A 23,212-nucleotide genomic window follows, 5' to 3' on the forward strand; every position below is an offset into this window, starting at 1 on the left:
AATTGAATTATTTTAACTAATAATAGTATTTAGCTTATAATTTGAGCCAGGGACTTTAATCTCGTCAAAATCGGTTTAGAGATTTAGCTATAAAAGAGAGACAGACAGACAGACTTTGGAATGTAAAATATCTTTATATAGATTACAAAGTAATAATATATTTCAGTCTATATAAAGAAATGTATAAAGAATAAAACAAAAAGGTATACAAATAACTTTTTAAGCTTATTTTAAATGTGTTGCCAATGTAAATAACAATTGTATAAGAAACATTATTACGATGGCAACACTCCAATATAATTATGTACTTTTCCCCACAAATTAACAAGTTAAATACTATCACTAATATATTGTTCTGGCAACACTTTTAAAACTCCATTTTATTATGCTTTCAAGCTTGTCCAATATTTTAGTTCCTTGAGTGCCTTAGTCAAATACATACATATGTATATACATACATATAATCACGCCTGTTATACTCAAAGGTCTATGGAAAATCACGTTTCGCCATAAACAATATTAGTCCCTTAGCTAACTCTGGGCTACTATTGAAATAAGTATATACTAATATATGTACCTATATTAGAAAATACCAATAGCACTGCCCGACCCGGGAAAAGAAACCAAGACATTGTGACCAGCAGTGGGATACAGTACTAACCGTGTCACATTGGCTGTCATCAGTCTAGCCTTTCTTCCAACTATGTTGTAGTCGGCTTCCAGTCTCACCGGATGCAGCTGAGTACCAGTGTTGTACATGTAGCGACTGTCTATCTGACCTCCACAACACAGTTACCTGGGTTATAACATGATACTAAGTAAGACTGGTTGTCAGACTTTCAAGCTTCTGACTACTGTTAACGACTGTCAAAGATTTTTAAAATGACAGCCGGGACCCACAATTTTCCGTGACATCAAACTTTCACATTTATAATATTAATATATTATGATAGGATATATAATGATTAGAACGACAATATTTTTTGGAGTGTGTCTACCCAAGAACCGAACCGACTATCGCAAAGTTAAACGTAATAATAATATGTCGTTATGGTCGCAGACGATTTTTTCATAGTCTGTGTAAAAACTCGTCTGGCAGTGTGCGGCTATCCTAAATGTTTGCTTAGTACAGTGTACACATGGCTTTATGTCGCGGTTAGACGGGGAAGTTGGGCAGGTGGTGAAGTTACTGGAATTAGAAGTTAGGGATATAGATTTATGTCTGGATTATTTGCTGCGATTTGCGTGTTTTTAACTTACTTGGATAAACTTTTGGTTAATTGAAAATGAACATTTTAAAAATGTGTGTCCAAATTATAAAATCATTTTTGAAAATATAGAGCAATCATTCTAGATTTTAAAAGTTTTGAAAGATTTTAAAGTAGTGCTTCTTTTCCTATTTTTTTTATTAGACATAAGAAGAAGAAGACATAAGAAGAAGAAGACATTAAATTTTAGCTTTTCGTGCGGTTTTAATTAATTAATAATCTTAGACCTTGGCTTAGAACCGATCGTTAATAACAAAATAAATATATAAAAAAAAACATGACATTTTTGACATTTCTTCAATACATTTAGTGTATTATGTGTCAAAAAATACAAAAAGTTGTCTATTACGTAAAATAATTATTTGAAAGCAGTCAAATTTACCAATTAAAGAATATTTTCTTTTCCACTTAATTTTGATAAAGCTTATTATACACACACACATAGGTACTTACTGGCACTCTCTAACAAATCTAGTAACATTCCCAAAACTCTATATTCCCATATTACCACAACGGCACATGGTAGAGCTGAATTTTGGCGGCACTTCGACAAACATGCGTCGGGGAGGCGTGGTGATGACGTCATCATCCCCACCATCACGACACACTATCGAGGGGGACAAGGCACTTCTTATCGTATGGTTAGTGGTCAACCTAGTGTCAAAGTTGTTCAAGCCCGAAGGCCTTTGACGTGGCTTAACGACTGTTATCGTAGTAAATAACAACCAGGACTGACTTTTTACGTGCCCTCCGAAGCACGGAGACGCCCAGTACAAATACCACTATGCGGTCACCCATCTATAGAATGACCGCGCCAACGGTTGCTTAACCCACAGATCGTTGTGGATAACTGGCTATGGGCGCCTCAACAAGGCTCTGGTACGATGATAGAAAAAATATATTTTTGACTAGATTTTACCGCGATTTTGTCCACTTGAAAGAATTTTCTGAGGTTTAAAGTATTCTGTGTTAATATACATTTTGAACGATATGTGTACCAAATTTCATTAAAGCACGTTTTGTAGTTTTGTCGTTGTGTTAACCTAGGTTATAAACGGTCTGAGTACCGAATTTTATGAAAATCCTTTTAGTAGTTTTTGTGTGAAAGAGTAACAAACATACATACATACATTTATGTTTACAAACTGTCGCATTTATAATATTTTGTACAATTTTGAAGGCTTTCGTGGCGCAGTGGTTGAGGTGGTGGGTTTGATTCCCACACGGAACAATTATTTTCATGTCTGCTCTGTGTTCGTAGTTTGTATGTTTGTAAAAGTCCCGGCGACACAAGAGCAATTCTTGTAGAGTTGTCTATATAAAATCGTTGGGAATAGCTGAAAACCTAATAACATTAGTATATAATTATTGGCCACCTGCATTTATAACCGGTTGTGACATGTTTCAACTTGTATCATAACGCTTAGACGATGTGGCACCAGTAGGTGTGGGCGGCGTGAACTCACACAGGTCAACTTAGTAGAGTTTAAGGTCTAATAAATAAATAAATAAATAAATAAATAAATAAATATCATTGGACAACTCACACACTGTCATTTGATTCCAAACTAAGCAGTGCTTGTACTATAATAGTAACCAAATAACTGATTGCCTTGGTAATCAGGAGGCAGAGTATAGTAAGCAAACCTTAAAAGAGGAATAACATTTTGAGAAAATAATCAAAATTAGATTATAATTTTTTATGTACAAACGAAAAAAAAAAATAAAAGAAAGGAATATTAATATAATTAAAATAAGGCATCATAAAATATCTCCGCATCGCCGTCCTCGGGTAACGTGCCCAGAAGGCTGGCAGCATTGCCACGTTGAATGGCAATGCTTATTCTTTGCCCTAAGTAAAGGCCAGCCCTCTGGTCACGTGTCGTGCTGACTATTCGACGGATTATTAGGTCAAACGTAGACACTTGCGATAGTCGTTACAATGACTGAATCTACCACTAGCTCGGAAAGTGTACAGCCTTATGAGAAGAGCTAGCAACAAACTCACACACTCTCTTTTCAACATACATACATACCTACTATAACGTATTTTCCCCATAGGGGTAGGCAGAGACCAAAGAACGCCATTAAGTACGAAACACTCTTTTCTAATCTTGATAACATATAAGTTCGGTTATAACTAAACATTAAATGCAGTTGTATCTGGTTTCATCCGGTTATTCAAAACTGGCTGAATCTAGATTTTATCTTTGATATTATTAATACCTATTCTGACTTCCGTTTGTTTCGTAATACCTATATTTGTAGTAAAATTATATCTTCTTTCTTAAAAAGACAACTCTCGCACTAAGAATTGCTCTTGTGTCGCGGGGACTTTTACAAACATACAAACAATGGATACAAAGTACAACCAGACCCGAAACAGCTATTTGTGGATCGCCCAATAATTGTTCCGTGTAAGAATCGAACTCACGACCTCTCGACGCCATGGTAGCAGCGTGGCGACCTAGGCAAAGGGTACCTAGACTTTTGCATTTAAAATATTAGAATTTATGTAAGGTAGCTTAATCTAAAGTCAGACCCATTACAATCCCACTGCTGGGCAAGGGTCTCCTCGCGCAATGAGAGAAGGGTTAGACCTTGAGTCCACCACGCTGACCAAGTGAGACTTTACTTCAAGAGCTGTGTTAAACAACTGTCAGACATGTCATTCATCACGATGTTTTCCTTCACCGTTATAACAAGTGACCATTATTTCTAATACACACATCACTTGGAAAAGTCATTGGTGTGAAACTCCAGTCACTTGTATGGGAGACGACTGCTTATACCACTCGGCTACCACTGCTATTTACTTCAATTAACTATTATTTATCTATAAAGAGGGTCCTAGCTACATAGACTAGCCCTATAATAAATAGCCTATCCACACGCCAATATCATAGCCGGTTATTCCGTAGGGTGACCATTATTCCATAGATATAACACTCCCCTTTTAATCTATGATTTGTCTATTCAAATGTTTAGAATAAAAATATTCACATATTATAAATGCACCCTTTAATTTTGTTAGAATTATTTGAACCTGTTTAGTGTCAAGTCCTATTGACAGTGTGAGAGTCACCTTGATAACCCTAAAATCTTCCAAGGTTGACCTTCGAAATGTCAGGGGCTCTTAAGGTCACCAAAGGGTTGAAAAAAAGATATTAGAAGGGTCTTAAAAGCATCTTTTATTTGTCCAAGGTCCATCTTTTGCTTGAATAGAGGTTAAATATTATTAAATGTAGCGCTATGGTGTGACTGCTGACCGCAAAGTCTTGGGTTCAAATTCAAGGTCGAGTAACGGGTTGTTGAGCTTTTGTGTCACGAAAGTCTTGTTTCACAATTTGGTACAGTACTTAGTATTTAGTTTGTTATATATTTCATGAATAAGAAATCATGAACATTGTTCTAAATAAATACACTGGGATATATTTAGGTACACAAATTATTTAAGCTCTGATCTCTGCCTACCCCTATGGGAAGAAGGCAAGATTTAGTAAATTATTTATAACCCTGATTGAAACATATAAATCCCTTCAAACATTTATTTAGGAGCTACAAACATTTCTAAATCCATCTATACAAACTTTCACACATTTATAATGCTAGTTTCTCCCAGTGATTTCGTCCATGTACATATAGATCACGGGGTAAAAAGTAACCATGTTATAAACTATCTGTGTACAAAATTTCATCCAATTCCATCCATTAGCTTTTCGTTAAAGAGTACACATACAAACATGCTCACAAACTTTCGGATTTATTAGGTCGGGGAAAAAGTCTTTACGCATTATAGTATGTATGAACTTGTAATAAAATCTCTTTAGCGTCAAGAATCACAAATGAGTACACGGTTCATTAGGTTTCTTTCAGTAAGCTCGTGAGGTACCCAAATATCGAGCTTCTTTGTGTAGAGAAAAGATTTTGTTACAAGTTCATACATACTATAATGCGAAAAGACTTTTTCCCCGACCTAATATTATTAGGGTAGCAACAAGTTGTGACCTTCGTTGCTCATCCCTTGGGAACAAGACGGGCTATTATTTATGTATGTATTACTCTTACAAGACAGTCCTTCACAAACACATTGAATAGAACTTGTCACTAAACAGGTTCATAATATTCTAATAAAAATCAAAAAAGGGTGCATTTATAATATGTGAATATTTTTATCCTAAACTTTTGAATAGACAAATCATAGATTAATAGGGGAGTGTTATATCTATGAAATAATGGTCACCCTACGGAATAACCGGCTATGATATTGGCGTGTGGATAGGCTATTTATTATAGGGCTAGGTTATGTAACTAGGACCCTCTTTGTAAATAAATAATAGTTAATTGTTATATTGAAGTAAATAGCAGTGATAGCCGAGTGATATAAGCAGTCGTCTCCGATACAAGTGACTGGAGTTTCACACCAATGACTTTTCCAAGTGATGTGTGTATTATAAATAATGATCACTTGTTATAACGGTGAAGGAAAACATCGTGATGAATGACATGTCTGACAGTTGTTTAACACAGCTCTTGAAGTACAGTCTCACTTGGTGAGCGTGGTGGACTCAAGGTCTAACCCTTCTCTCATTGCGAGAGGAGACTCTTGCCCAGCAGTGGGATAGTAATGAGTTTGTGTGTTAATTAGTAGAGTATGCTTTAAACAATTATGATGTCCCTTATATTCGTCATATTAGGTCGGGGAAAAAGTCTTTTCGCATTATAGTATGTATGAACTTGTAATAAAATCTCTTTGGCTTCAAGAAACACAAATGAGTACACGGTTCATTAGGTTTCTTTCAGTGAGCTCGTGAGGTACCCAAATATCGAGCTTTTGTGTGAAGAGAAAAGATTTTATTACGAGTTCATACATACTATAATGCGAAAAGACTTTTTCCTCGACCTTATAATATTTGACATGCAAAAGTCTACCCATCTTTAATGCTTTCACGACTAAACTACTGAACAAATTTTCAAGATATTTGATGAAGACCTCAGTCCAAACATAGGGTCCTACATTCATTAAGAATATACACGAGAGGAGCCGTGGGTATAATCTAGTTAATTGATATTGTTTACCGAATTGAGGCGCCCATAAGCAGTTGCGCTTGTAAACGATCTGTGGGTTAAGCAAACCTTGACGCGGCCATTCCATAGATGGGTGACCGCAGTGGTATTTGAACTAGGCGTCTACGAGCTTCGGAGGGCATGTAAAACGTCGGTCCCTCTTGTTGTCATTTAAGATAACAGTCGTTAAGCCACGTCAAAGGCTTTTAGGCTTGGAAAACTTTGACACTAGGTTGACCACTAACCATACGATAAGAAGACCGAATTATTCCCAGGGATAACTAACCCGGTATATGGCTATAATTTCGACCCCAATTCCAGTCTTCCGTGGGCGTATATCTGCCTACACCTTTACACAACAAGCGTGAAGATATAAATAAATCACATATATCATGATGAATGACATCATATAGAGACAAAACGTCAGCTCGTGACGTCATGGGGTCAATGACCTGCCTTAGAAAAAATACGGACACTTAGATCCGTATTCTAAATTATACGTCACTCAAAGTATTTTACTAACCCTGTGTATGGCAATAGACTCGCCCCCTATTACATTGGACTAATATTTTATTATTATGTATGAAATAATGATCACTTGTTCCAACGGTGATGGAAAACATCGTGATGAATGATACACACATGACTAAGAAAAGAGATTGGTGTCGGTTTTGAACCTACGACCACTTACGTGGGAATTGCAAGGGTCACTTAATTTTGAGCCTTTATTAAATAGGCTTGGACTGCCTCCGTAACGCAGTGGTTAAGGTCACCACGCCGCTACCATTGTGTCAGGTGGTCGTGGCTTCGATTCCAGCACGGAACAATCTTTTTGCTATTCACAAATAATTGTTTTGGGTCAGCTTGTACTTTGTGTCCGTTGTTTGTATGTTTGTAAAAGTCCACGCCACACAAGAGCAATTCATAGTGCGGGAGTTGTCTTCTATTTAAAATTCTTCTTACTGACTCTATCTTCTGAGTTGGTCATCGTCAGTTTGGTCTCTTCCAACTATGTTGGAGTCGGCTTCCAGTCTCACCGGATGCAGCTGAATACATTATTTTACTTGGAGCGACTGTCTATCTGACCTACACAACACAGTTACCTGGGTTATAACACGATACTCTTCGGTAAAACTGAGATGACGATAAATTTGTTAAATGGATTGACTATGTATGTTAATAGTTAACAAAATGCTTTGATTTTTGAAAATGTCTCTCCCCTTATTTATGGCTTAAATATTACGCCAGCATCCTTTCATTGGTGTAAGCAGAAGTACAACTATTTTTACATTTTGTTAGTAAAATAAATGTTGGTTTTTTTTAATAAATATTTTGAGTCTTAAATGCCCTACTTATGTAGGTCATTGAAAAATAGGCCTGTTTAATCAGTTCTTAAAGTAATGACTATGAGCTACTTGGACTTAAGATTGATTTATGTCGTTTCAATCCAATAGGACATGCCCAACAGTGGGACATTATGAGTAAAAATTATTTTTGAATCTCGCTCTAGCTGTTAGTTTCTTGAGAACCACCTCCTTTTGTTAAAGTCGGTTAGTATAGCCAGCTGTAAGTACCATGTAATTTTACTCCCATTTATAGTAACTACTTTACTCCCATTGGTTGTAGCGTGATGTTAGATATCCTAAGGCCTTATTACTCTACAAAAATGTTTGCTACGAATATGGCTAGTAGTTTCAGAGATTAGTTTGTACAAACAAACTTACAAGTTGAACTTTATTATATTAGTCGAGATGACTGAAAATGGTTATGTAGGTCGCTTAGCAACAAGAACATACATAGTTAAAGCATGTAGTTTATATAGGAGTCTTCTACCTGTATATGTACAGTCAGCTCCAAAAGTAGCTGAACAACTTCATATTTCCAAAACCTCTGTGTTACGTAATTTTAATAAATATTTGATAGAAAACAGGTAGAATAATAATATAATAATAAATAAATAAATATTGTTGGACAACTCACACACGGTCATTTGATTCCAAACTAAGCAGAGCTTGTACTATGGTAACCAAATAACTGATAAACATACTTATATACTTCTAAATACATACTTATATAGATAAATTGACAACCAGGCTCAGAACAAATACTCGTGCTCATCACACAAAGTTTTGTCCCGAGTCTGTAAAGAATGAGTTAGAATTAAACATTTCAAACAATGGCAAATGTTTTTTGCATGGAATAATGTGCACACTTCAGTATATAGGGTTTTAAAGATTGAGTATGATCAGCTACTTTTGGAGCTGACTGTACGTTGTCCAAAGATATTTATTTTATGGCCTCCGTGGCCCAGTGGTTAAGATTGTCGCCTCGCTATACCAGTGCGTCGAGAGAACGTTCGATTCCCAACCGGAACAATTTATTTGTGCGATCCACAAATAGTTGTTTCGGGTCTGGTTGTACTTTGTGTCCGTTGTTTGTATGTTTGTAAAAGTTAAGAGACACAAGAGCAATTCTTAAGGACGTAGTACAAAAATAAATAATATTATTATTTGTACAGTTACGCCTAGGTCAAAACGTATATAACTATACATTAGTTTCATCCCCTATTTCAACCATTTATGGGTTGATTTTAAAATAATTTATATTTGAATTTCGTGTATTTTTATTTTGCTTTCTCCATACTAAGTAATATTGAAATTTCTCAAGAGCATTGCAGACTTTCGCATGAATAATATTTATATGAATTTTATGAAAACAATCTGTACTTTTCATAATTTACATTTAAGTGTGTACGAGGTCGTACCTACCTATAATTTTTGGACAAATAATATTAAACAGATGATGAGGAAGAAAATATTTTAATTGGTTTGTGTTAAAATTGGTAGCCAAAGTTTAAACAAATTTACCGAATTATTACATTTTAGTCAGATACTTAAAATTTACGCCCTAGCGGATCCAATGATTATTTGTTTTTTTTTAATATTGAAAACCTATATTATAAAGACATTTTTAATCGTCATTAATATACATATTTTATGATAGAAAATTAACGTTAATTCCGTACGTATTTATGTAATTGTAAACAGGTACTTTTTAGTATTTTTCACAATATAACTACTGAACAGAATTTCATACATTTTGTCAATAAGCCATTTTGAAGTAGGAATACAGTTAGGTTACTTTTCAAAACCATACATACTTTTGTACTAATCAACGTGTTATTAGCCATACTTACAGCCATATTAACCATACTTTCTTTCGTACTAATAAACGTACTAATATAATAGACGTGTTTTGTCACATTCTATCAATGTTGAAACTGTATATAAGTGAAGACAAAACACTGTATAATTAATCCGAGCTTACACCACGATTATTTGTAAAAAAATAATTAATTTTATAGACACAATGGTTTTACAAAATCATAGTGATGTAAAATATTTGAACATAACAATTCCTGCAGTAATAATTACGGCAGTATCACACAAAAGGTATAAACAGGAACCAAGATGATTTTTTATACATACATACTATTTTTATGGCTGTTATCAAGAGTTGGGGACTTTGCATACCTTTAAGAACTGTTCTAAAGAACTCTTAGGTATGCAAGGTTGCATCACGATGTTTTCCTTTACCGTTGGAACAAGTGATCATTATTTATAATACACACATCACTTGGAAAAGTCATTGGTGGTCTACTTTAAGTTTCCTCTCTTGACCCTCGACAAATAGGCTGCTTTTTTGGATCTACTACTATTAGAACAATTTAATACCTACCTAGGCTAAACTTTAGCTTTGCTATTCTAAACTATTGAAAGTTCGTAATTTGATAAATAGTTGTTCAAATCATACATACATAAAATCACGCCTTCTTCTCATAGGGGTAGGCAGAGACTAAAGAACGTCACTTGGTACGATCCTTACAAACTTCCCTTGCTTCATTCACATCCATACATGTTGTCATACAGGACGGACTGACCTTTTTCAAAATAGTCAAATCATATTGTTATTCCTGACAAATGTAGACACTTATGATAGTCGTTACAATTACTGAATCTACCACTAGCTCGGAAAGTGTACAGACTTATGAGAAGAGCTAACAACAAGCACTAGAAATCTAGGCTATTCTTTTCAACTATCAATTAAGTAACAATGGTATATTACCTAATATAATTGCTTGAATCTATTTTATTAATAAAATTCATCATTTATAAGTAATCATATTAGAAATTTGTGATTAAAAATGTACCTATACCTATTTCAAAATGTATAAAAATAACTAAAAATCATTTTTGACCTTAACTATTATATTTCATAAAGATTTGATTATTTTAAACAGTAATAAGATATACAAATACAATGTATTTTGCCATATTTCACGATTTTAAAATAATTAAGCAAATAGGGCATATTTTTATAAAAATATGCCCTATTTGCTTTTAAAGGCACGAATTTTATTAAATTAACTTATATACATAACTTTTAAACTCTCGCGTTGCATGTTTAATGTATAATAGAATACGGGAAATAACGCGAACACGCATTTTACCTTAAAATGCCTAACGTTTCGGCGCAGGTTGCACTCGCCGTGGTCCCAGGCAGACTCAGAGTCTGGGCATTTTAAGGTAAAATGCGTGTTCGCGTTAATTCCCGTATTCTATTATACATTAACTTATATACTATATTTTAAATTAAATTTAACAGTAAATTAAGCTTATTTACGGCAGTTTTTTGGAAAATTAAGGCCTATGTATTACGTTTCGCTTATATTTCGATTTAAATAGATAGGCCTAGAGTATTTTACACCAAATTTTCGTTTAAACGATTTAAATTAACTTTTCTTTCTATTGGTCTCATTTTTATATTAAATTTACCCACTTATATCCTTATACATACTATTTATTATATGTATTTACTAATTCTATTAAGACATGAAAATAAACTATATACCTAACTTTTAAAATACCCATTTACATTAAAGAAAAGTACCTATTTCAGATTTTGGGAACGATTTTAAGCTTCATAAAGGCAATTTTTGAGTATTTTATATGCATTTAATGTGAAATTAAGACGTATTTATATTAGTTTTATATATTTTTCGTAAATTTTTCATATTTTTCCGAGATTTTTCTTTCATTTTATGTCAAAAAAGGTAAAAATATGTGGGCAAAAGCGCTCTGTGGTATTAATGTCGAATTTTGGCAATTTTAATCAGACATGTTAAGTATAGGTATAGGAAATACGTTATTATTCGCAAATATAAACATTTTTATATAAATTTATTCTCATTTTAAATAAAATATGGACATTTAATTCCATTTTAGGCCTTAAATCAGTCTGGAAGCGGTGAAAACTAATTTTGATAGAAGCGTCAACTTTGCCAACATATTATTGCAATAATTTACCAAATAAATGAATAAAATCTTATCAATATAAAGAGGATATACCTCTGAGAGTGTATATTATTACTTTTTTATCGGTTTCAAGCAGTTAAATAACGGTGAACGAACTTTGGCGTGCCCACGCGCTTGTCCGCAAGTTCCCGCTAAAAACGCTCTCGAAAAACAATCAAATTGAAACAAATTCGCAATGGAAATAAATAAAATATATAAATTAACATTAATACTCACATTTTTAGCTGCAACAACCAAAAACAATCCATTTTTAAGAGTCACACGTTTCGGAAAAGCACTTCACGTCGCGGCATCGCGCGGACATCACACACGATCGCGAAAAAAACATTTAAACAAGTCTTTTTACAACAAAAATGTTATTTAATCATAAACTCGGATAGATAACGAACACATAACAACAGTTTTCTAAATAGGCCTATAAGAATCTTATTGGGATTGAGCGTGTGTTATTTGTGCAAAAATTTCGCGGACGGCGTCGCTTCGCCGGTGATTTAGGCCTAAACGTAGTTTGCAAAAACTTCGCGCGCCTACTGCCGTCACTAAAACACTTGGTTCACTCAAATGATAATCTAAACAGTGATAAAAGGACTGTACTGTGATAAGGGATTGAAAAACCATTCAGTATATCAGAAACTAGCAATGACTTGTGATACAAGCACGTGGTCATTTCAAACGCGATCAATAAATTGAAAAAATTCGCGAAAATATCTCCGTGTAACACCATAATATTTTGCCTGGATATTGTATGAAGGGTCTCGTGAATACTGAAGGGTTTTTCGAAAGGTTTTTTTGAGGGGTTCGGGGAGATTTTTTGGGGAAGGGTTGGGGGGTTGTGTGGGTGTTTTTTTTTTGGGGTTGGTGAAGGGTAAAGGGTTTAGGGTTACGGGAGCGAGAGACGGTTACGTTTGGGAGTGGCGCACGCGCGGATGGTATCGCTAAAATGACTGCGTGGTGTAGCGCGCTAGCCTTGCCGAGCGGCCCGGCTATGAGATACGCCTAAAAGCGGAATCAAATACTTTAGGTATATACAACACTACCTACTATTACAACATACGAAAAAAAATCCAAAAAAAAATATGTAATTTTTTTTTTTGGACATGTCAAAAAATATTTTCGAAATTGAAATTTTATTTTTGGTTTTATTATTATTGTATATAAATAACAAATAAGGAAGTTTTATGTAATAATAGTGTGACTAACGTGTGACGTCATCGGTCCGTCTGGCTTCATGTCTGTCCGTTTATCACTGTAAATAAATGTAACCTATTTTAACTATGGGTTCATGAAACTACAAGAATACAATGACAGCCGTTTTGGAGACTCGTACTCACAAATATACAAACTGATTTGTCATAGCTTTAAACATTTGAATTGCTAGATTATTATTTTCTATTATACCTATAGGAATTAACGTATATATGTATTTTTTTATTCCTTGCCTTACCTTTAAAAAAACAATAATAAATTTTGTCCAGTAATATTTGAATCCAGATCATATTAATCTAAAAGATATTAATTTGAAGTCATCCCATTAATTTCTAATAATATTTGGGAGTTAAATACTTAAACCATTTCAGTCCCACTGCTGGGCAAGGGTCTCCCTACGGAATGAGAGGGATCTAGCAACTAGTCTACTAGTATGTTACTGCTGACTAAATGTGGATTTGATTATCGTTCAAGAACAGTTTAAAGACCTCTCAGGTATGCAAGGTTTCAAATCTATTTCTGTAGTCAAATTAAAATATGTCTTAGCTAATATTTTTGAGTATACAAATCATAGAAGTTACTTAACTATCGGTAATGAAAAAAATTGGGATAAGTAATTGTTCTTGAGTATAGACTTTAGGCTATAACAAATTTCAATAAAATTTAGTACCTTAGTAGAAAAGGTAGTGGGGATTCGTAGGCCAAAACATAGTACTTAATTTTTACCAATTATTTTAGGGAAGACCCTAGCCCCGAAATGACCCCAATGGGACATTTATGATCTCATTGACCATATCTGTCCCACTGTGATCATTTCACACAATTGTGCTTTAAGAACTTTCTAAAATAATTAAATAGTAGTCATAAATGAAATAGTTTTAGCCTAATATAATATGTTCGAGCCCTTATTTCAGCCCTTCGTTTTAAATAATATACCCGTATTCTTGCTCCCTTTTTCCTATTTTTATTCCTTATGTAGATATATGAAACGTTATGTATGTTTGAAGACAGTTATTTAAAAAATAATTATGCCTAAACTGTTCTTCTGATTCCAATTATATAATACGTTTGTAAACTGTATGTACCTTTAAAATAAAATAAAATTTAATTTGACTACTGATGTATATTATGTAATTTAACTGTCCCTTTCCTGGGCAAAGATATTCTCTCGGGAAGTTATAGGGCTGGCCACGATGACTAGGAGTGGATTAGGGGCGAATCTATGTCATATTATTGGTTGTGCTAACTTCAATATTCTTAACAATTAAAACTTCTCGTAAGAACTTTTAATAAGAAAGCATATTGGATAAAACTAGCTACTTATTTGTGACATAAGCATAAATAAATTAACTTAAAGTCCCCAACTTGTATCTGTGTATTGAACTTAAGATATAACCCCTCTCTCATTAAGGGAGGAGACCTCCATTTTGACCTTAAAATACTTAAAATTTAAATAGAAATGATGATCACTTGTTCCAACGGTGAAGGAAAACATCGTGATGAAACCTTGCATGCCTAAAATTGTTTTACATATCTCTTAAAGGCATGCAAAGTCCCCAACCTGTACTTGGTCAGCGTGGTGGACTCAAGGCCTAACTACTTCTTCGTTCAGGAGGAGACCCTTGCCCAGCAGTGGGACAGAAGTCTTAATAGGAAAGTAGGTAAATATGTATGTGACTTCATTATATTTAAAACTATAGTTACTAGTAGGTAGGTATGTAAAATTACCACGTATTTGGTATTATTTTAGGTTAAATATTGCTCATAATTTAATTAGTTTGTAACTTGAAGTAAATCGAAATAAGTAATAGGTAATAGCATCTTACTTGAACAAAGAAATTAAGGATAAAATTCAGCGGTTAATTAAAAAAATACAGTTAAAAATACTAATCTTTTAATTTTAACTAAATATGACTGAGTTAAAATATTGACGGTATTCTTAACACTTAATGTCAACAACTTGACCTTAAACAATACATTAATATAACTTTTCAATATTCAATATTATTTCTAAATAAAGTTATCTATATAAGTACCTACAAATATCACAACTTTAAACCTAACATTAATTTTAAAAAATCCTAGACATTTCTCTTTTATACATCACTAGCTAATACTAGCTCGAGAAGGTAATTCCCGGCGTAAAAAGTATACTATGTGTTAATCCAGGTTATAAACTACTTGTGTGCTAAATTTCATCAAAATTGATTCAGTAGTTTATTCGTGAAAGAGTAACAAACATACATACATTCATCCTCACAAAGTTTCGGATTTATAATATTAGTAAGATATGATTTTAGTAGTTATCTCCTAATAATGTGATCCTTTCTATACTTTATTCTTATTTGAGCATAATTATAACCTAAATAAAATGACTTTCAGTAATTTCCCGCCCTTTTAAAGTTAGGTTAAGTTCGGCCATATTGGAAGTTATGACATCATAAGAGATTTAAAAAGAATAATTCATTAGGGACGGGTTTTCTTTTATTTCAAGAAGAATTATATAATAGTTCAAGAAAAGTCTGAAAGGTAATTTTAAGAAAGAATAATTAGTAAGTTTGACCAAAAACAATCGCAACTTTTTCTTTAGAAAAACTGTTTTTAATCCTAAATTGTACATAAATTTTGTTATAACTTGGTTCAAGAATACTCCTATTTATAATATTCTTATTAATTACAAGAAATTACCCCTTAATTTACCCCTTAAAGAGGAGCTTTTTCATATAAAATTTTCGTAATAAAATACCTACTATTACTTAAAGTACCTATTGTCAAAATGTATATTTTGTAACCACAGATATACGTGCATATGACAGTTAGTTTCTCATAAAATACATTTCAAATAGACTTAAGACTAATCTCTCTCACTCTTAGAGGAACATATTGCCCAGCAGTGGGACAGTAATGGGCAAAATTGACATTTATAGTAGCTTTATGTTACTGTAAGGTAAACTTAAAAACGTATATTTTAGTTACAGCATTAAGCCAGGTACAAATACCTAATTGTTATATAAATTGGATCCTATACTGTCCCACTGCTGGGCTTAGCATTGACAGAGGGGTTAGGCTTCCAGTCTACTATGCTGACCAAATGCATAATCAAATATCCTACTGATATTATAAATGCGAAAGTTTGCAAGGATGGATATTTTACTATCCTCCCACGCAAAAACTACTCAATGGATTTTGTTGATATTTGGTATATAAGTAGTTTATAATCTGCATTAACATATAGGATACTTTTTACCCCGGGAAATCTTTTTACACTTCTGAAATTCCTGCAAGAATCTAGTACTTCTATAAGTTGTAGAGTTTTTATGAAAGTCGATAAAATCCCTTGAATTTAGCCTAATTTAGATTACCTAGATACTTGTTATTATGTATAATTAAATAATAAGTATATTTCAACAAAATAATAATACCTACTTAAGCTAGACTTTGATAAACCTTGCCTTAAAATTGCGAGCTTAATTTGGCAAGCGCCTAACGCCATCTATGAACACACGACGTAAAGTTTCGTGCAAATTTATTTTCAGTGATTTTTATCATTTTTAAAAGATGTATGAATGTGTAACAAGCAAAATAAGTTTCAAAAGATCGCTATAATATTCTCTGCCTAGCACTATGGGGGTAGAGCGTTATAGTATATACGTTTTAGTAATCAATTCTCTACTTATTAAATGGCTAAGTTTGTAGGGTTAGTATGGGCCATTGTTAGGCTAAAACGGCTGTACCGATTTGGATAAATGTTGTCAGGACGATAGTACATACTCCGGGGACGGATTTACGGTAAAAGTTTGAATACAAATGGGCAATTGAAGGGAGGACAATGGTCAGAAAATAGTTAGGTATATTTCTACGTTGTAAACTTATACGATAGTCAGAACAAGAAATGTTAACACATTACTGTCCCACTGCTGGGCAAAGGTCCTCCTCTCGTAAAGAGGGAGAGGTTAGGCCTTAAGTCCACCACGCTAACCAAGTGCGAGTGGGAGACTTTGCATACCTTCAAGAACTGTTCTAAAGAACTCTCAGGCATGCAAGGTTGCATCACGATGTTTTCCTTCACCGTTCATGTGATAATTATTTCTGAAATAAAAATTTCGAAAAGTCATTGGTGTGTTGCTAGCTAATATTTAATAAATATATAAACCCTTCAAAAATATATGACAGTAATGAAACGGGACATGTCTAATTTAATAAATAAACAATAAAATACAATAATAACTATATTTTAAATATAATAAAAGCGTAACATAATTTAAAACAAAATGTATTTTAATAATTTAATCGTAAAATATACTATAATCAATTTTGAATTACTTTTATTTAATAGTGAAATTAGGAAGCCATATTTTTATACACACTTAAAAATATGACCATTATAAATCGTTAATTTTTCTAACAACTATAAACTTAGGCGTAATGATACTTATATCGATTTGTAGGCCATATTTTAAGCTTTCTTTTTGTATAAATTTCATCAAAATCGATACAGTAGTTTTCGAGTTCTGATGGCAAATATAAACATATGGTTAAAGTCGAAATAATTTATTTGTACGAGACCAATATTTAGTAGTCTAAAGTTATTAATAAATAATCTTAATGAGTCTTTTGTTTTAGAAAATGGCATGTGACGTCATATAACGGCTGCTATACGTAAAGGTGTAGGCAGAAGTATATGAAATACACCCACGTTTCGCCATTAACAATGTAAGTCCCATGTAATAGGGAACCTATTGTCATATACCGGGCACGTTATCAAACTCTAAAATACTATTGAGAATATTTAAAAAAAATACTGTCCTACTGCTGGGCAAGGGTCACCTCCCGTAATGAGGGAGGGAATATTCAAACAGAATCTATACTAATATTATAAAGCTGAAGAGTTTGTTTGTTTGAACGCGCTAATCTCAGGAACTACGGGTCCGAATTGAAAAATTCTTTCAGTGTTGGATAGCCCATTTTATCGAGGAAGGCTATAGGCTATATATCATTACGCTACGACCATAGGAGTACCAGTAAAAAATGTTACAATAATGGGGAAACATTTACCCATTCTCTCTTCGCAAGCGAAGTTACGCGGGTCTTCTAGTGTTTAATAATTTTATTGCACTGGATCCCGGAACTGATCCTGAGTCGCTATGGTCACCCATCTACGGAATGACCGCCCACGGATCGTTTACCGACCGGTAAGTGAGACTGGCTCTAGTCTCTGCCTACTCCTATGGGAATAAGGCGTGATTTTATTTATGTATGTATTGTTATATATAAAAAGGATGTATTAAATTATTTATAATTGGGTGAAAGGCACTCACCGTGACTGTCTATCGTTAGGACCGCGTCATGCTCTGTTGCTCACCTATAGAAATTATAGCGGTTCAGTAGTTTCGGAGTTGTGTGCTTAGAGACCGACTGACAAGTTTATTTGATAGTATTTTTTTTAGGAAGGTTTGATTAATAGAAGGATTGGAAGTACCTTCTTTCCAAGATTTTTTATGAGAATAGGGTTGAGCTGTGATAGTGATGGCTTCGATGAAGTTTCAAACACGAGGCATAACCCTAATGACATTTCCAAGTGATGTGTGTATTATAAATAATGATCACTTGTTCCAACGGTGGAGGAAAACATCGTGATGAACCCTTGCATGCCTGAGAGTTCTAGAACAGTTTTTGAAGGTACCTACACAAAGTCCCCTACCCACACTTGGCCAGCGTGGTGGACTCAAGGCCTAATTCCTCCCTCATAACGGGACCCTTGCCCAGCAGTGGGGCATTAAAAAGCTATTTATTTATATAAGGTTTTATGATCAAGGTACTTTCCAAATTATGTATGAATAAAAAAATATTATCACTTGTCGAAGCGGTGACGGAAAACATAATAGTTTCTAGTCATTCTTGATTAGCTGTCTTTGCTAAGTCTTTAAAAACTCATAACTGGCATGGTGGACTAAAGGCTTAAACTGTTACTCACTCCAGGAGGAACCCATAGATGTATGAACCAAAAATGAACTAATTTTTCGTAGAGACCTACCTACGTGAGTCAAAACAAATATAATAACCTACTCTTTTTCTAGATATCTCCTGAAATAATTAAGTACCAGCTGTAATAAGTCATAGACCCACCCAAAAATGGTTACATTTTATATTTTCTATAGCAAAATAAGTATCTGTAAGTCTCTACTAGTACTTATTTACCAATTTAAACTATTTCAAAAGAGAAAACAATAGACTAAGCTTTCAAATAAAGAAGCTTTTACTTCGAACTAACTTTATAATGAACGATAATTGAACTATTCAGAGCTTATAGCAGAAATTCGTGTAATAGGTAACTATAGTCTGTCTGGAGAAAGCACTAAATAAAATGTAGAGCAAATGTTAGCAAACTACTTGTAGCGACATCTTGTGATCAATTACAATACTAGTTAGTGTCGAGTAGTGCTATCTAGCGTCGAGTAGTGGTACTACTTAGAGTTTGCATGCCGGTTTAGACGTTAGATTATTTTGTTATTGTTTAGAATTTGGTCTAAATATGTGTGTGGGAATATATTTTTTTGTAGTTTGAGTATTTTGAGTAATACAGGAGATAATTTATTAAAATTTTAATTAGCAGATATCAATCAGCTGGTGTTGAGTCGAACATAAAAAAGTGAAATATTTTTTTTATTTTTACTTTGGCAGTACTGAGTATTAGTATCACAGGTTTATAATCCTTCCATAATTTCTAATACCGACTTTATAGCATTGCAATAAAGGTTACAATCGTATGAAAATTAAAGTTAGTAAGACATTTTATCGTTTGAGTAGGAAGTGGCACAAAAATAGGATTGCCAACAATCCCAGTGACGTCACACCATTACAGTCATGGAGCCATCTAAAATTACATAGGAGCTAAAGAAAATATATTTTTTCAACGTATACGCTCCATTTTAATACAATTAAATATACAAAAGTGTCGATATAAGTGTACGACGCGAGTGTTATCTGAAATATACGTTATAAACAGGACAGCCGCAGTTGAAACGGTGTGAACTCGTTACTAAGTTACCGGATCATATTTTTAATATTTTGTGAGTATCTAACGTATTTTCTACACGATAACTGGTTATTAGCGATCGATATTTACGTTTAGCCGTACCAAACACGTGATGTAACGCAGTTAAATGGATTAAATTAGTGTTTTTAGGAACATAGGCTGTGTCATACGAAGTTTCTAAAAATAAGCCTGGAGAGTATTTTTGGAAGTATATTTGGCGATTTTGCGAGTGCGAGTCGGTGTTCGGCGTGTGAAAGTTGTTATTACGCTTTAAAAAACGCATATTAACCTGTGTCCTTGAGTTACAATATCAATTTTATACAGTGGTGTCGAATTACGTATTTTTTTATACGGTAAGGTACCTTTTTGTTGCGAAAATGTTTTATTAAATTTACTGTAGTGTTGTATTGTGTGCGTAATACCCGTGTTATATATAATTGGATCAATTTCTCGTGAGCGACCTTGAATCGTAAGAATACGCATCGCGCTAACCGTAGTTCACGCAAACGGGCATATTTTTTTTTACGGTAGAGACTGAGTTACCAGGTACAAAAATCCATTTCCCGCCTCTTTAAACCTGTTTTCGAGGACGAATGTTATCATAAATAATGATTTGTAGTAGGAAGTTTTTGTTTAAAACATATTTTTTACTTTCACTTTTTCTTATTAGATACTAATATTCATTAACAGTCCAATAGTCCAATAACTTGTTGTGAAACGTAATTTAGCTACTATAACATGTTTTACGACCCCATATAACTACAGGAAATTATATCAAAACATATAAAAATCACCCTACATAATGGGTAAATTTAAATCTGGCAACACAGTCAATATTTTCTTTTTCCATACCATAAGCCTCTTATCAGAAAACATACTTTTTGTCCCAAATTTTCCATAAAGCATGTTGTCTATGGAATTAACTATAAATGCCTATAATGACTCTATAAAATGTTCATGGCTTTTTGCAAAAAATTTGCAAGTCAAATTTGCATTATCATGATAGGAGAGTAAGGTCATACTAACAATGAAATCTTTCTAAGAATGTTTGTATAAATGTGTATGAAACAATTTAAATCTGTAGAATAATAAAGTAGATTTAACCTCTGCTTACCTCTATGGAATAAAACTTGAAACTACTTGACTATCAACTTTTCTAGGTATGATATCCCAATAAAACATTAATTTTGGTTTAGTAATAATCTTACCCCCTAGAATTTACCCCTTATTAAACTTTATCTCTTAGATCTTGCCCCTTAGAACTTCGCTAATTCCAAGAAAAAACGTTACTCATATTCGATTATGGGTTGAAGTTTTCCTTCACTGTGGGAACAAGGCATTCTTGTAACAACATGTATGTATGTGAATGAAGCAAGGGAAGTTTGTAAGGATTGTACTCAGTGGCGTTCTCTGGTCTCTACCTACCCATATAAGAACAGGGTGGGGATGTAATATGATGCATGTACCTATGTTATGGACTAAAATATAATTATGTACATACATCTTTGTCCCTTAAGAGAAAAGAGAAAAAGCCACTTGGTATGATCCTTACAAACTTCCCTTGCTTCATTAATAATATTGTCTTTAGAACATTACTTATATACTAAACAAAATAAAAACAGCTGTTATTTTTAATCTGTCTGTCTATGAGTCATTGTTTTTCTTTTATTTTGTTTGCATAAGGTCAATATAATATATGTTCTGCCTCATCAAGGTTGGCAGTATAAAAGTTTACATTAGTCTCATATCAAATGTTATTTATTTAAATCATGAATGTCCCACTGCTAGACATGGGTCCTTGTCTCTAATGAGATGGGATTTTGGCCTTGAGTCCAAACTAGCCAATAGGAGGCATCCTTTGACTGTCCTAAGACTGACTAGTAAAGTTTTTTTATGAAATAAATTATTATTTATTTTTCTCTGGTCTCTGCCAACCCTTATGGGAAGAAGGCGTACTTTTATGTATGTATTAGGTCGGGGAAAGTCTTTTCGCATTATAGTATGTATGAACTTGTAATAAAATCTCTTTGGCTTCAAGAATCACAAATGAGTACACGGTTCATTAGGTTTCTTTCAGTGAGCTCGTGAGGTACCCAAATATAGAGCTTTTTTGTATAGAATAAAGATAGTGTGGTGGACTCTAGGCCTGAGCCCTCCTACGTTAAGGGAGGAGACCCTTGCCCAGCAGTGGGACAAAATAAGTTAATTTTTTTATTTTAAACCTGTGTAGCTAATGTCTATAATCAGGTACATAAATTCAACACGGGAAATGAACCTTTGATATTTTACCTCAAAAATATAATTGAAATTGTCATCATATCAAAACCTACTAAAACTCAAAAGTTACATATATCTTTAAGATAGGTATTTTCATGTCAACTCACGTACATGAAAAGTTAATAACCATTATCTTATTTGTTTTAGCTAAAAATAACTTGCATTTTTGGAGAAAGTCTCTGATAAGAATGTATTTTAAAACTGTAGTTTGTTTTGACAATACTTAAAAAGTTTTTGTCCTTCAATTGTCATCACTTTATTTGTCAGATAGGTTAGCAAGCACTTATCCGTAAGCCTTGAAGGTAGCTTTTAAAATCTATACTTCTATACTAATACTAGCTGACCCGCGCAACTTCGCTTGCGTCACATAAGAGAATCATAATTTTCCCCGGTTTTGTAACATTTTTCACTGGTACTCTGCTCCTATTGGTCGTAGCGTGATGATATATAGCCTATAGCCTTCCTCGATAAATGGGCTATCAAACACTGAAAGAATTTTTCAAATCAGACCAGTAGTTCCCGAGATTAGCGCATTCAAACAAACAAACAATCAAAGAAACAAACTCTTCAGCTTTATAATCTACTAGCTGACCCGCGCAACTTCGCTTGCGTCACCTAAGAGAATGGGTCAAAATTTTCCCAAAATGTTAACCCATTCTCTTAGGTGACGCAAGTGAAGTTGCGCGGGTCAGCTAGTCTTCAATAAAAATATAGTCAGTGTGTTTGAAACAGGGCTTAAATCCATCAATCCTTTCTTAGCAATGGGAATGGGGTAGTATAAGTTTAGATTTACTTGGTTCGACCTGGAAATCGAACCCAATCTATTAAAGAGGAAACTATTAACCCCCGGTTTCCGAGTACATTTAGCGGCAGTTTATCTATTCAAAAGCGATTTTTTTTGTATGAGTTTTGACGCTATTGAATAGATAAACTGCCGCTAAATGTACCTCAGAAACCGGGGGTAAATGCTCTGAGTTTAATCC

The 23,212-nt window shown here is 33.7% G+C and overlaps 1 protein-coding gene and 1 long non-coding RNA gene across 3 annotated transcripts in view; both read left to right on the forward strand.

Annotated features, from left to right (window-relative positions):
- The window catches only part of LOC142984934 (uncharacterized), a 273,228-nt gene that overhangs the window by 206,626 nt on the left and 43,390 nt on the right, over positions 1–23,212 (forward strand). The window lies entirely within an intron of this gene.
- Positions 19,775–23,212, forward strand: part of LOC142984933 (uncharacterized) — a 46,828-nt gene continuing 43,390 nt past the window's right edge. Inside the window, exon 1 of one of the 2 annotated variants that reach the window (XM_076132814.1) lies at positions 19,775–19,986. The gene's annotated coding sequence lies outside the window, so the exon portion shown is untranslated. Of the gene's footprint in view, positions 19,987–20,178; positions 20,306–23,212 lie in introns of those variants that run through there. The other variant, XM_076132815.1, reaches the window with a different exon arrangement.

This window comes from Anticarsia gemmatalis, chromosome 28 (assembly GCF_050436995.1).
Source record: "Anticarsia gemmatalis isolate Benzon Research Colony breed Stoneville strain chromosome 28, ilAntGemm2 primary, whole genome shotgun sequence".
In the NCBI taxonomy this organism is placed as follows: domain Eukaryota; kingdom Metazoa; phylum Arthropoda; class Insecta; order Lepidoptera; family Erebidae; genus Anticarsia; species Anticarsia gemmatalis.